Genomic DNA, 13,259 nt, shown 5'->3' with positions numbered 1-13,259 from the left:
ACCTCAGTCCAACCGCTCCATTGCCCCGAGCCCTAGTGAGTCGAGCAGCTGAGAGGCAAATCCTCAAGGACGCTTATGTAAACTTCGCCCCTCCCGCAGGTGCACGCGCGGACCACAAAACGCTGGGAGAATATGCAAAGCCACCTCTTAAAGAAATCATCTTCACTCTGCCCATAACAATGATGTCAGCAAATGGCACGTTTAACCAAGTTCTCCCTTGGAAGGGATCATTAACATATGAATTCCCCCCCCCCCAAGACTCTTCTTGCATTTCGAAGTGATTCCTACTGCTTAGCGCAGGAGATTTATTTTTATCAGTAAATAACAACAAAAGAAAAGGGGCCAGGTCACAGGATACACTTAATCAAGTACATAAGAGTTTTTGTAAATAGGTTAAGTGAATATCATTACTCAAACACAAGAATGTGCCCCATACTTAAGTCTAATCTTGTTTCAGAGCTACGTCTAGGTACACTAAAAGAGAGTGAAGCTTGGCATTACATGTCCACAGAAAGGGCCAAGAAAAGCAAAAAGCAAAAACCTCAAAGCAAGCCCAGAAAGAAATGGTAGATTAGTATCTGCAGCAGAGGTCTGAATCTCTTTTGAACTACAAATTTTAATTTCTGCAATAGTCTCCTTATCACATGGTGATAAAATGCCAAAGGCATGGAGAGGAAAAGGAGGCAATACTTTTAGAGCTTTGCCATTTTATAAAAGGCTAGCAAATAAAAGCAGCTTAAAATGGTCAATTTCCTTCAGTATCCTACTTTTTAAAAAAAAAATTAGGTAAAAGAAAAGAAATCCTTGTACCATCAGGATTCCTTGGGAGTGGTTTGCACCATATATGCCTCTGCAGTATAGAACCGAACAATAGCCCATTGTAAATGTGGTTTAAAAATACACAAACAGGTTGCCATAAATAGCAGTCAAGTAAATAACTCTGGCCAATTTCTATTATCTCTGCTGCAAAGCAAGGCAGCTGAGAAGTTGCTGCTTTTTTTTTTATTTAGTCTTTTAAAGTGGCAGAGACAAAAAAAAATTGTGACTGCTGTGTTAGTTTGGAAATATTGAGTGAAACAACAGGATTTAAAATTCAAATTGACTCTCTGTTGGCCAATACAGATTCTAGTTTTGAAGACAGTTCCCAAACAGCTCTAAGATAGAGAGCTCCTCTAGCCTTCCGGTTGCCGGAGGATTTGTGGGAGGGAGGGGAGAGGACTTCAAAGGACCTCTGTAAAGCTGTGAAATTAACCATGAATACCTAGGTTAGATTTCCATTTTCCTATTTCATTCTGTTCGTTTTCCTATTTCATTCTGTTCAAGCTTCCTCAGGGAAGTCATCAACTGACAGTCTCTAATAGACAAATGTGCAGTCAATTACTGACTTAAATGAAACCCTAAACTATCATTCCATTATGATAAAGAAGGATCAGCAGACGATGCTGTAAGCCAGGTGGGTCCTTTTTGAAATAGCAGTAGCCAAGGCCACAGAGCCCTCCCAATTATAAACCATAGCAACACTTCCCAGTATTAAATGCCAGCCATTGTAAGAGTGCTTCCTATAACCCAGTCACTTACAAACACTGTTACATTTTCAACAGATACTGCCCTTTATTGCTACTGTAAGTGTTTTTTAGTGGTGAAGCAGCTAAAAGCTTCCAACTAATGTTCAATCTGAATGCAACAGCCTATGTCGTCTGCTTTGAAGGGCATTGTTATTGTCAGGAGTGAACTTACAGGATGGAGAGCAAGAACCCCCACGAGCACCTTTTTGTTTCAGCCTTTTTGTGGAATATTCATTGCTTACAGATCACACTTGAAGGGAGGTTGGGAAAGGAGGCCCACGAATTCACAGGACTTTTTTTTCCCACACCCCATCCTGGTCTAGCTCCACTGTCATCTCCTTAGAGAGGCAATGCCAAGTATCACCCCCTCCTCTTGTTGCTGTGTATTAATATCTTCAAAGCATTTAGCTTTGCTTGATGTCTGTCGTTCATGTTTGCTGTCTCTCCCCTCTGCTAGAAGGTGGGACCTTTGGAGATTCACTCCCATATTCTCAGCACCTAAAATCATGCCGGGCATGTAGCATACAAGTTCAATGAACATGAGTTCCATGAAGGGATGACTTTTGGACATCCTTCTCAGGCCCTCACATCTCCAACGTACTTGTACAAGGAACTCCATTTCTAATCTAAATTCAGACTGAACTGCAATGTTCCATGGGAGGCAAGTAGGATAGAAAAACATAAAAATGCCAAGGGCATTTGTTTGTCAAGTGCCAGCCAGCTCTATTGCGTCTGGAAGAACGAGATAAACTACAAAATATAAAGCAAACCTTGGTACTTATTCCTTGATTCTCCTGTGATCTGTATATAGTGAGTGACCTTGAGGTCTTTCTGCTCCATGCCTGTTTTTTTCATGTGCAAAACAGACCCGGTTTCTACTTTTAAGAGTCAGAGTTGCTCTTGGTCTCAGGCATTTGGAAGGATTTGTAACTAATGGCCAGCAATCTAGGAAGAGTGTGTTGGAATGACTGGATGCCATTAAGTTTCTTAATAGGAAAGAGAGATAAAGGGCTCTAATGTTCATCGAATGACATCTTGCTGAGTTTGGGGGCAGTCGGCACATACAATGTTAAGTAGGGTGACAGGTTCAGTCTTCAGTAAGGGCATAGTTTAAGACAGCAGTTTGGTTGTTCTGAATATGGGTGGTTCTGACCATGTAGGATAGGTAACTAAGAAGTGCAAATAACACCTGTATGTAGGATGTAATTTCTAATTAACTGGCTTTTAAAATTCATTTAAAAATCACAAAATCACACATTTTTAGAGTTGCCCACCATGTCTCTCTTGTCCAGATAAAGAAATGAAATCCAGAGGAATAACCATAAAAATTCTTCATGCTTGTTTCCAAATTTGTTACCACTGACAGTTTATGTAAAATGCTTTTCTTTTTTGTTCCTTTTAAACATTTCTCTTGTATCTCAGGTTGGGCCCTCTGCCCTGTGGGTCACGGAACATTTGCAAACTCCAGTTGCCATTATCTGCGTCTGTCCCACCCCCAGGGAAGGGCCCCAAACAGGTATCAGCCCTTCCAGGAGTTAACAGGCATTACAGTGTTTTATAATAGGTTGCAGTTTCTCTAGGTCTCCAATTACTTTCTTTCCCCTTTGATTATATTTAAAGCAATGTGATTAGAGAGTACTGGTTCTTTCACGCAATCCTCTTTAGATTTACTACCCCAGTCCTCCCAGTCAATGTCCCCTCCCCTCCCCTCCAACCTCCTTTGTGAGGGAGGCAAACCTTCCCTTCAATGTACCCGGATGCATGGGTTTTGGAGGGAGAAGACTTAAATGCCTATTTTCTGTTGACTACTAGCTCTGTGACACCTGGATAAATTACTTCTGAAAAGGTTTGAGGATTGTTTTGTTTTGGTTTTCCTTTCTAAAAATGAAATGGGCTAGGTCAATAGTGAGAACATAAGGAGGAAACACAATCCATATCTTGACTAAAATAGTAATCTTCACACAGAAACATGAAAGGGAAACTGCTCTGCTGAAGCTCTGGGTTGGTTTCTCCCAGACACCACCCACGGCTACCTCCTCCTCTCACCTCCCGTTCCTCCAAGCTGGCCCCCAGGCTCTTCCACCTGAAACCAGACGCTGCCAGAGGCTCTGCCTGTTCTATTATTTTCTGGGTCTCTTAACACTCAGTAGCTGGTTATGACACTAATATCAGATGGTGTTTACAGCTGTGCTGAGCCTAGGCTACAGCCCAAGCCAGGTGGGAGAAGAGGGAGCAGGTCTCTCCCTTTGACTCTCGTTCAGGGTTACGATTTCCAGTAATAATCGGCAACCGGCTTTGCCTGCCTCACTCCTCTGTCCCAACTATTGCGATACAACCCTTCCAGGCCCGGGGAATGTTTCTTGCTTTTCACAGACTGATACTTAAACTAGTCTTCAAGCAGCTTGACCTGGAGTTCTTCAACACTCTCAACTCCCGTAGAGATCTGTGGCTTAACGTAAACATTCTAAGACTATAGTACTGAAAAACTGTCAAAATGGTAAGAAATGAAGAATAAATGTTCCAATAAACATTGATCGATCTACACATAAAAAGATATCCAAGAGTTATTAAGATGCAAAATATATGGGATAATCATGTTGTTATAATAATATATAGGCTAGTATACACAGAAAAACTATTTAGAGGAATATATAATAAAGTATTAATATGTTTTCTAGGGGCAGGTAGACTATAGGAAACCATTACTTTTTATTTTTAAGTGTATTTTCATATTTTCACATTACGTATAACCTTTTTCTTTTCATAGTGATCATAGAAGACTTTTGTAAATGGCCCTGGCTGGTGTGGCTCAGTGGACTGAGTGCCCGCCTACAAACCAGAAGGTTGCGGGTTCAGTTCCCATTCTAGGGCACACTCCTGGGATGCAGGCCAGGTCCCCAGTAGAGGGCACAAGAGAGGCAACTACACATTGATGTTTCTTTCCCTCTCTTTCTCCCTTCTTTCCCCTCTCTAAAAATAAATAAATAAAATTTTTATAAAAAAGACTTTTGTAAGTAGTTTAAGAAACAATAAAGAAAATATACTGCAATATATTTTATAATTATAAGGAAGAAAAATTCAGAAGCAGAAAGTGACGTTCCTGACTTAATTAGTTGATATGAGAAAATAAATACGTACATAATTCCTCTGCCTGCTCTCTTCCTTCCTGTTTCAAACGTTAAGAGTGAAACCTCTGCCACCTTTATTTTTAGCACTTGAGAAGGGGGTGCCACCAGTCCCGAGTTTCCACAGAGCAGGACACAACGAAGCAGGGGCCGCTCCAACCGATCCTCACGTACCCACCCACCCGCTGACTCATTCATAGATTCTTTGGTTGAGTCAAAAGGTATTTGCTGGAGGATAGCATTACTAGACCTAGACCCTCCCCTTAACTTAAGGTCTTCCTATTCTAAATTTCATATTCTATTTATTTTCCAAAATACCTAACAAATCATGAAATACTGATTATACTACAGTTGAGGTGTGGCTAAAATTCTAATATAGGAATAATAGGACATGTTGATCCATCGATTCTGGTTAGGAGGTGAGGCTCAAGGAAAGGGCAGGCTGGGGGGGGGTGGTGACATTTAAGCCGGAACCCTTAGGGATCAGAAGGAGGTGGTCAGGGTAATTAATGGAGTTGGGATAGGGAACAGGGCCTAGTCCAGGCTGAGTCAATCCAAGTCTGATGGCCCAGATGGTCAAAGAGTGAGCATCTCCGAGTGAGCCCGCAGTGAAGAGATGGGAGGACAGGGAGGTAGGAGGAAGGGGCCCAAAGGAAGGCTGCACCGGGCTGTGAATGGCTGCACAGGCCAGGACCTCTAAGCTATCCTAGGGGCTGTGAGGAGCCACAGAATTTAGGCAAAGAAAAGTGACACCATTATAGCTCTGCCTGGGAGGGTGGGCTGAACAGTGCAGGGCAGCAGGTGGGAAGAGCCTAGAAGCTGCTTCCATTGTCAAGGGCAGAAAAGACAAGACAGTGTGTCAGAGGGCAAATAAACCAGACTTGAGGGAGCCCCGTGTGGACAGCTGGGGGTGGAGGGGTGGCAGACGGGGTGCCCAGTCCCTGAATGAGTCAGCAGTCCCACAGTGTCCCTGAAAGACAACCAGCAGCTCCGCCCTAAGGGGAGCTCTCACTAGAATCCTTCTGTTGCTCCACTGCCCTCGGGAGACAAACTCAAGGTAACCTGAAGGACTTACATTTCTAAGCTCAAAGTTTATCTTCCAGTTGGTATTTAAAATCAGTATTTAAAACACAGTTTTTACATCCTCTAGTGTTAAAAGAAACAGGTGCATGACTTTCAGGTTGGAAGATAATCTATGTAGAAAAACTACTGCAGGAAAATCAAAACAGCATGGGAAAGTGAGTGTGTTAAGTGGGAGTCTACAATCTAGCCATTAGTGTTCTATACAAAACGTTAAACAACAAATATTGCTCTATCTTCCATTTTTAAAATATGCAATATTTGCCGTTTTACTTCATGACCTAAGTGCTCAGAGCTTTTGTGCTCACCTGTGTATTTTCTTATGCTCCTTAAATTCTCCACAAGGGAAAATCTGGGCCAACAAAGGTATGCCAGCTTTTAACACTGTTTCTGTGTGCTGTAACTAATCAAGGTATTCTTCGAGAGGTGTCAGCAAAGAATTATTTCAGGCAGCCAAAAGCCTTTTGCCCAAAAAGAAAAGGTCAGCAAAGCTTTCCTTAACATTTCTTTATCTTATCTAAGATCCCTGCAACCAAGGGAATGTAAAGGAGGTGGCTTTGTAGTGAAGACTTTTAAAAACTTTAATTAGATTGTGTCAGGGCCAGGATTTGGAATTCAAATTGTTCTTTTGGTCTTGAGTCACCTACTTCTAGATAAGTAACAGTCTTCTGATACTAGTCTTAATATTTCCTTTCTCCTTTGTGCTTGCATCTTTAGTATTTTCAACATCGTGTTCGCACTGAATTATAGAAGCGCTCAGAGGAGGGATGCTGTCTGTTTTGTTTTGTGCTACACCCCAAGTGCAGAGACATGCAGGCCTGGTGCATTAGGCACTTTGCCTGGTACACAGTGGATTCTGGGTAAACATCTGTTGAGTGGTGAAGACTGCTTTGTTCCCACTTGATCTTCCACAGAACCTGGCTCAGACCTTGCACAAACCAAGCACCCTACTTTATATCATAATTATCAGTCCATTGATTCTGGGGTTTTTTCTTCATTTTCATTTGGATCCTTAAAAAAAAGTCAATCAACTAATTTGGGGTTCAATGTTCCAGATTTAATATTTAAAGGAATCTCATCAAATTTATCATTTAGGTCACTTGTCATTTTGGGCTGATAAGATCTGATATGAACTCAAATTAATTGGCTAACTTGAACTCTCTTCAGAAAGCTCACATTTCTAAATTATGTTCTCACCCACCTCTTACACCAGTGTCTTCCTTCCTCCTCTACCTTCTCCCGGTCAGTCAGAAACTGACCATCACAGATGCTTTCTTCACTCAAGGTGCCCTCCTTCTTGTCTACCCTCATTCAGTCACTTACCAGATCTTTGCACCCTTCAACTTTTCGCTGCTGACACTGGACCCCTCGTCCCTACCCCAGTGACTGCAACCGCCCGTCTTCCCCACCCTGGGATGCTGCAGCAGCCTAATGCATCTCCTCCTCCGGTCTACGTATCTCTGCATTCTTTCTCCTTCACTTGACCACCACAAGTCCGAATATGCAATCTCCCACCACCTCCGCAAGATAAAACTAAGGTTCTTTGCAGTGAAGGCCCCTATCCACCTCTCATCTTCATCTCCATCACTCGTCATACCTCACTTTTGGCTCTGGAATGGGTGGTTTCCAACCATATCATGCTGTTTCATGACCACTTGGCCTTATTCGGCTGCTTTATCTACTTGGAGCTGGCTAGCTACCCACTTTAATTTGCCTGGCTAACTCCTACTTCAAGACTTACCTCAGGGTCCAGGACATGTCTCCTGAAGCCCTAGAAGGGCTTCTCTGCTGCACTTCCGCTGTGCCAGGGCTCTCCATCTGATATGCCCATCTTACTCAAGCCGGTCCTTCCACCAAAATTACTATTTAGTTTCTTTTTCAACGAGAAAGTGTATTAACTGGAGCGAATGGGATTTTCTTCCTATGTGCACATAACTTTGGGATAACCCAAGGGCTCAACCTTTACACTCAATGGCTGTGCCAAGAAGGATGGGCTACACTCATTTATTTTGGTTAATATTAGTTTAGAGAAGAGATACATTTTCAAGAAACAGACCTTTTTGTGTTTCTAGTGCATTCAAGGACCTTTCCCAGAGATTCCATTCTCCTTCTGCGAAGCCATCCCAAAGAGTTCAGGACCCAGCTATTCTGGGCAAACACAGCACCGCTGGGCGGCGGGCTGACAGAGCCCACAACCAACACGACGCCCCTTCCTGAGCGCTCAGCTCCTGATTTTGATATGTTCTCCTTGTCTCCAGACTGGCTGCTTTCTGAGAGCAGTAACTGTCCCCTTCTGTTGGTCACAGTCCTGTGCATAATTAAGATGACTTGATGAAGCAGGCTTTGGTTAAATACGGTTAATTTCGGTAAGGTGCAGAAGCCAAGACCACAGGAGCAGATCCTTTTCCGGTCAGTTACATACGGGCCACACCCTGAAGTGGCTGTAACAGTTTCATATGCAAGACTGTCTGATCCAACACCCGTTTAACTGCTATAATCCAAACCTTTATGGCACAACCAAGTCCTTAAGAGCCTGTTGTAGACCACACTGAACTGATTTTCAAGGCAAACATTAATGTAAAGTGATAGGAGATGTATAACATCAGTCTCAGAGTGTGTGGGAGAGTGACATTGGAAGTTTGGTTAGTCAGAGACAAAACACAGTCTCTAGGCAGTTGAGGGAAGTGGCTGGTATAGAGAGGGGAGAAAGCAAGGGTTTTCAAAGGAGAACCTGGGTGTGCTTTCTCTGACAATGCTCATGGTGAAATTCTTTGTCTGGGTGGATCTGGAGAACATTCTTTGAACTCTTTAGTGAAAGAAAGCAGTGTCACAGGCCATTCCATTGAGCACCTCATGTAGGGCCTTTCTGTCAAGGCACATGCAGTGACTTAAAGACAGTGGTGCAATCAGCACAGAATGATGAGTCAAGTATGTGTTAGAATTGTGTGTCTTTCTGGACATACAGTGTGCTGTTACTTCATTTTCTTTGGTGGTATACTAAGAATACAATAACACCAAATGAACCTCCCTTATTATTATTATAGCAGATATAAATTCATGAAGTACTTGTATTCTAGCCATTGTGCTAAATCCTGTACATATTTTTTAAAATCCTTATAACATAAGATCTTATATGAGAAAAGTAAAGTTGTTCAATCATCCAATCATGAGCAAATTAGTTTAAGATCCTGGATTCAAAGCCTGACATCAAAGCCCAGAGACTTAAACCACTGTGACCTGCTTTTAAAGCAGAGCTTCTTACAAATAGCAGTATAAAATGCTCTGCTTTTCCCAGCTTGTCCCTCAGTAATATCATCAGAAAGTAGAGAAAATTATTCTAGAAGTTTTAAATAGTGTGTTATTCTAGGTAGAAATGAAGGGAAGTTTAAAGACAGTATTTCGTTCTCTAGGACTAGAGTGGTGCAGCTCAAAGGAGCTGGATCCCCCCCACCCCCAACCTGGGGACCCTCAGACAGATAAGACCCTGAGTTTTAAAGCAGCTCACTGAACCATTTCAATTTCTATAGATACAAAAACATTTTCTTGTTCAACACAACAAAACCAGCCTGTATGTGAGGGTCATTTGTATACAATAGTTGCTCTGTCACCCACTAAGTCATTACCAGTGTCAAGGCGTACTCAGCTCCTACTCAAATATGGGCATCACTCTTGGAAGGGTTTAGCAGCCCAACCATCACCTCCTCAACTTAAAGGCGGATTATGCTGGACAAAGGACCAATCATGAGAATGGTTCCATTTACAGTTTGTGAGCAACCCACTCTACTGAGCACACCTCACATGACGTCCTGAAGGCAAAAGGCTCCGAAGTAATGCAGCCATTAATAAACTTGTCAGACAAAATGGATTACAGTTCAACTCCCAGAACCATAATACATTATTATTTTCTTTTTTTACTAAGGTCCTTCAATTCAGTTGCAGCAAATGAAAAAAGAAGGCAATAGAATTAATAATCTGTCTGGCAGCATTTGTGAGCAATTTTAATGGCCACTGTGTCCCCTAACAAAAATTTCTTGCAGATGAGCTCCAGTAACAGCAGGCTCATAGTATGTCACATAGGCTGATGCAGGTAATCCGCTTCCTACAGAAGGGCAAACATTTTCATGTAACACACACCCCAGTTAAAATTTAAGACTGTCGACCATGTTGTTGCTTATATAACACACCAAACCACATTTCCATTATTAACCATTTCTGACATTTTTAGCTTCTCTGTCTATAGATTCGAACAAGAGTCCAGAAAGCTCTGAAATGTTTTCTCTACCTTTTGGAAAAGCATGTTTGGGATGGGGGAGCAGTTTCACGGAGACTGAAAATATCATTAGAAAACAGTCTTAGGACACACCGTGTTTTCAGGTTCTGAAGAGTAAAAAGCTTTTGAAAGCATCCAACGACAGAGATTGTTAGACAACGTCTTCAAATGGAGCCACCACCCAAAAGATGGAAGAAGAGGACACATTCTTAGACAAGCGACACTTACGACCATCTTGTCTTTCCAAACCTCTTCAAAATGACTTTCTCAAACATGCAAGTGTCTAATCCCTAAGAATACCTTTCATGAAGTGCAGCCTTCCCGCCCGCACCCCCCCCCCGCAATTAAAATCTGCAAAATAAAATGCTAGTCACTCTGTTTCTTAGGCCTAATTAAAATCGTTCTTAGGGAGAATAAATATCACAATCACATACGTGAATATTTGGGATCCTTGAAGGCCAATGGTAGGAACACCTAGGCATTATTATGCTGATGATATGTAACAACAAATTTAATTTATAGCAGAATTATAAGGGGAAAAAACAATTCAAGATGACTGCACACCTTCTGTGCATTGTGAGGAAAATGTTTCTGGTGCCATTATGAGGAGAAATCAGGAGAAAACGAGCAGGCGTCTCTGCCCCGTTACTCCCAGAAGCCTGCCAGCAGGTATGGCAGCTGGACCCGCCAGGCCAGGCTCCTGGTGGTGATTCTTGTTTGGAGTGGAGGAGGAATGGACAGTAAATTGACAGAATGGCTGGGGAATGGATGGGCATTTACAGTTTTGTTTTCTTCCAGATGGTTTTATGTTTTACATATTCTTAAAGGGGAAATGAATTCCCATATAGGGACTACATAAACCAAGGTACTCAATAGGTATGATTTTTAAAAATTCTTTTTTTTTTTTTTTTTTGCTCTTTTCTACTTCCAGCTACCAGGGACCCACATTTTACACTGGAATGTATTTTTAGGGCAGATGGGGAAAGAGGGCCAAGTTTCAGATGTCTCTTTTCTCTATTTCTTTCCTTTGCCGTAAGGCTTTCTCTATGGCGCTTTCAGTCTTAGGTTTCCATAGCCTCCTAATGCAAAACAGGCTGAGAAGAGCAATGAATGTACAAACCACATGTTGCTTTGCTTTGCTTTTCCTTTTTTTTTTTTTGAGAAGGAAAAATTCCAGCTTACAAGTACTATGCAAACTTAGCAGTTAACTAAAATTAAAGATGTTTTAAAGGTTTCTTAACCCCACTCAGTTATCTTATAATATTTTAAAATATGAACGGAAACATATGTGATAGACTCTGATTGTACTTAAAAGCAAAGAGAAGAGGCTAAGATCATGGACAATTATTTACATGATTCATTTTGACTTACAAGGCAATCTGAATATTTTCACCTAGGCCACAGATAAGAGACACAATAAAAAATTAACTTTAAGGATTTCATTGTGAAATTGACAATAGTGCATTGTGAACCCTGGATTAACAACCTATATCTGGGCTCCCACAGACTGGCATAAATTATTCAAAAATTTTATGGCTCAATTCAGCTGTCAAAGGGAAGAGTCTTTAGACAACACTTCACACCTGTTCCTTATCCAAGTAAAGTCCTGGGCTTAGTGACCCCCACCTGGGATGAGCATGTCCAGACTTCCCCCACACTCATTTTACACAGGGGATAGATTCTTTGCAGTGCTGGGTAATAAAGAAATTAAGACACACTAAAATCCCTGGAATTTTCCCAAAATAGACTACCACAATGCAGATCTTACAGAGCCATCACTGGAGATGACCTATTTCGAGCTCTCCAGTGTAACCCATACATGAAAAACAATTAAGAGGTGCTGACTTCAACATATGTTCAAAGGAAAGCACTATACAACCAAAAATGTAAAACAGTAACAGAAATTATGCAAGCTAATTTTCTTCTGGGTCTTATAGTCATAGGAAATGGGAATGAGGGCGATAGAAACTCCATTTTATTTTTGTGTTATTACTGTTTTCCTCACCCTAAATCCACACACATCAGCCTGGCTGGGTAGCTCAGCTGAGTAATTAGAGCACCGTCCAGATACACCAAGGCTGCAGGTTTGATTTCCAGTCAGGCACAGATTACCAGCCCTGGCTGGTGTGGCTCAGTGGACTGAGTGTCAGCCTGTGAACCAAAGGGTTGCTCGTTCAATCTCTGGTCAGGGCAGGGTTGCCCTGGGGTTGCCCAGGGTTGCTATCCCCAGGGATGTCTGGGTTGCAAGCCAGGTCCCAGGTTGGGGATGGGAACATTCGAGAGGCAACTGGTCAACTGACATGTCCCTCCATCTCTTTCTCCCCTCTTCCTGTCTATCTAAAAAATAAAATCTTTAAAAAAAGCAACCAATAAATTCATAAATAAGTGGAACAACAAAGTGATGTTTTTCTCCTTTCCTCCCTCCCTCTCTCTTTCTCAAATCAATTTTTAAAAATTAAAAAAAATCAAGACACATCACAGTATTCCCAGCTGCTGGGGTAATTCTCAGCTGTGGGAATCTCTGATTTATCCTCACACCTTAATTCAACTCAGTAAATGGAGGAAGCCTAGGTCAAATGTGAGATTTCTACAATCTACACAAATTTAGCCCTTCCAGCATCAACTGCATATCATTCAAAAGGCGGTTCCATTATTTAATCATATGACAAAGGGGATTCTTGGCAAAAAGAAGCTTAGACAAACATCTCTTTAACCTTGAGTCTGTTGCAAAAACAAAAACACATTTCCTTACGAAAATCATACATGGATCTTAGAAGTTGTACGTAACAATCACACTAAAGTGTCAATTCTGGTGACAGTTTATTAAAAAGTGAAATGAGATGTGAATGAAAGTGGGGTCCTAAGGAAAGCCTACCTCATAAAGTATGAGGGTACTTCAAAAGCAGAGGGTGAGAAAAGTTGAAGGCAGATTCTGCCAAGGAGCCCAAGTCAGCTCAGAGGCGCCCCTCCTGGGCACGTGTCCTGGGAGTGGCGCCAGGCGAGGAAACCTTGTCCAGGGAAAGTTGGTGGGCACAGCACAGGGACACTGCTCAGTTACAATTCTAGTGTCTTTAAGGAGAATATTCTGGTGGGCGACAAAAGGGCACCTGCCTCCAAAGAGAGCACATTTAGTGGGCAGAAAATCTGAATGGAACGAGCGTCACTCAAAACTGACTCCACAAATGGGTTACTTCTCTTTTTTGGTGGCATCCAAGTGCG

The 13,259-nt window shown here is 42.0% G+C and overlaps 1 protein-coding gene across 4 annotated transcripts in view; it reads right to left on the bottom strand.

Annotated features, from left to right (window-relative positions):
• The window catches only part of PRICKLE1 (prickle planar cell polarity protein 1), a 103,525-nt gene that overhangs the window by 22,320 nt on the left and 67,946 nt on the right, over positions 1–13,259 (bottom strand). The window contains exon 1 of one of the 4 annotated variants that reach the window (XM_045829654.1): positions 3–88. The exons of the other annotated variants lie outside the window; for them this stretch is intronic. The gene's annotated coding sequence lies outside the window, so the exon portion shown is untranslated. Of the gene's footprint in view, positions 1–2; positions 89–13,259 lie in introns of those variants that run through there. 4 annotated transcript variants of the gene reach the window in all.

This window comes from Phyllostomus hastatus, unplaced genomic scaffold, assembly GCF_019186645.2.
Source record: "Phyllostomus hastatus isolate PE091 unplaced genomic scaffold, TTU_PhHast_1.1 phas_scaffold_93, whole genome shotgun sequence".
Lineage (NCBI taxonomy): Eukaryota > Metazoa > Chordata > Mammalia > Chiroptera > Phyllostomidae > Phyllostomus > Phyllostomus hastatus.
This window is presented reverse-complemented; position numbering and strand designations above follow the sequence as displayed.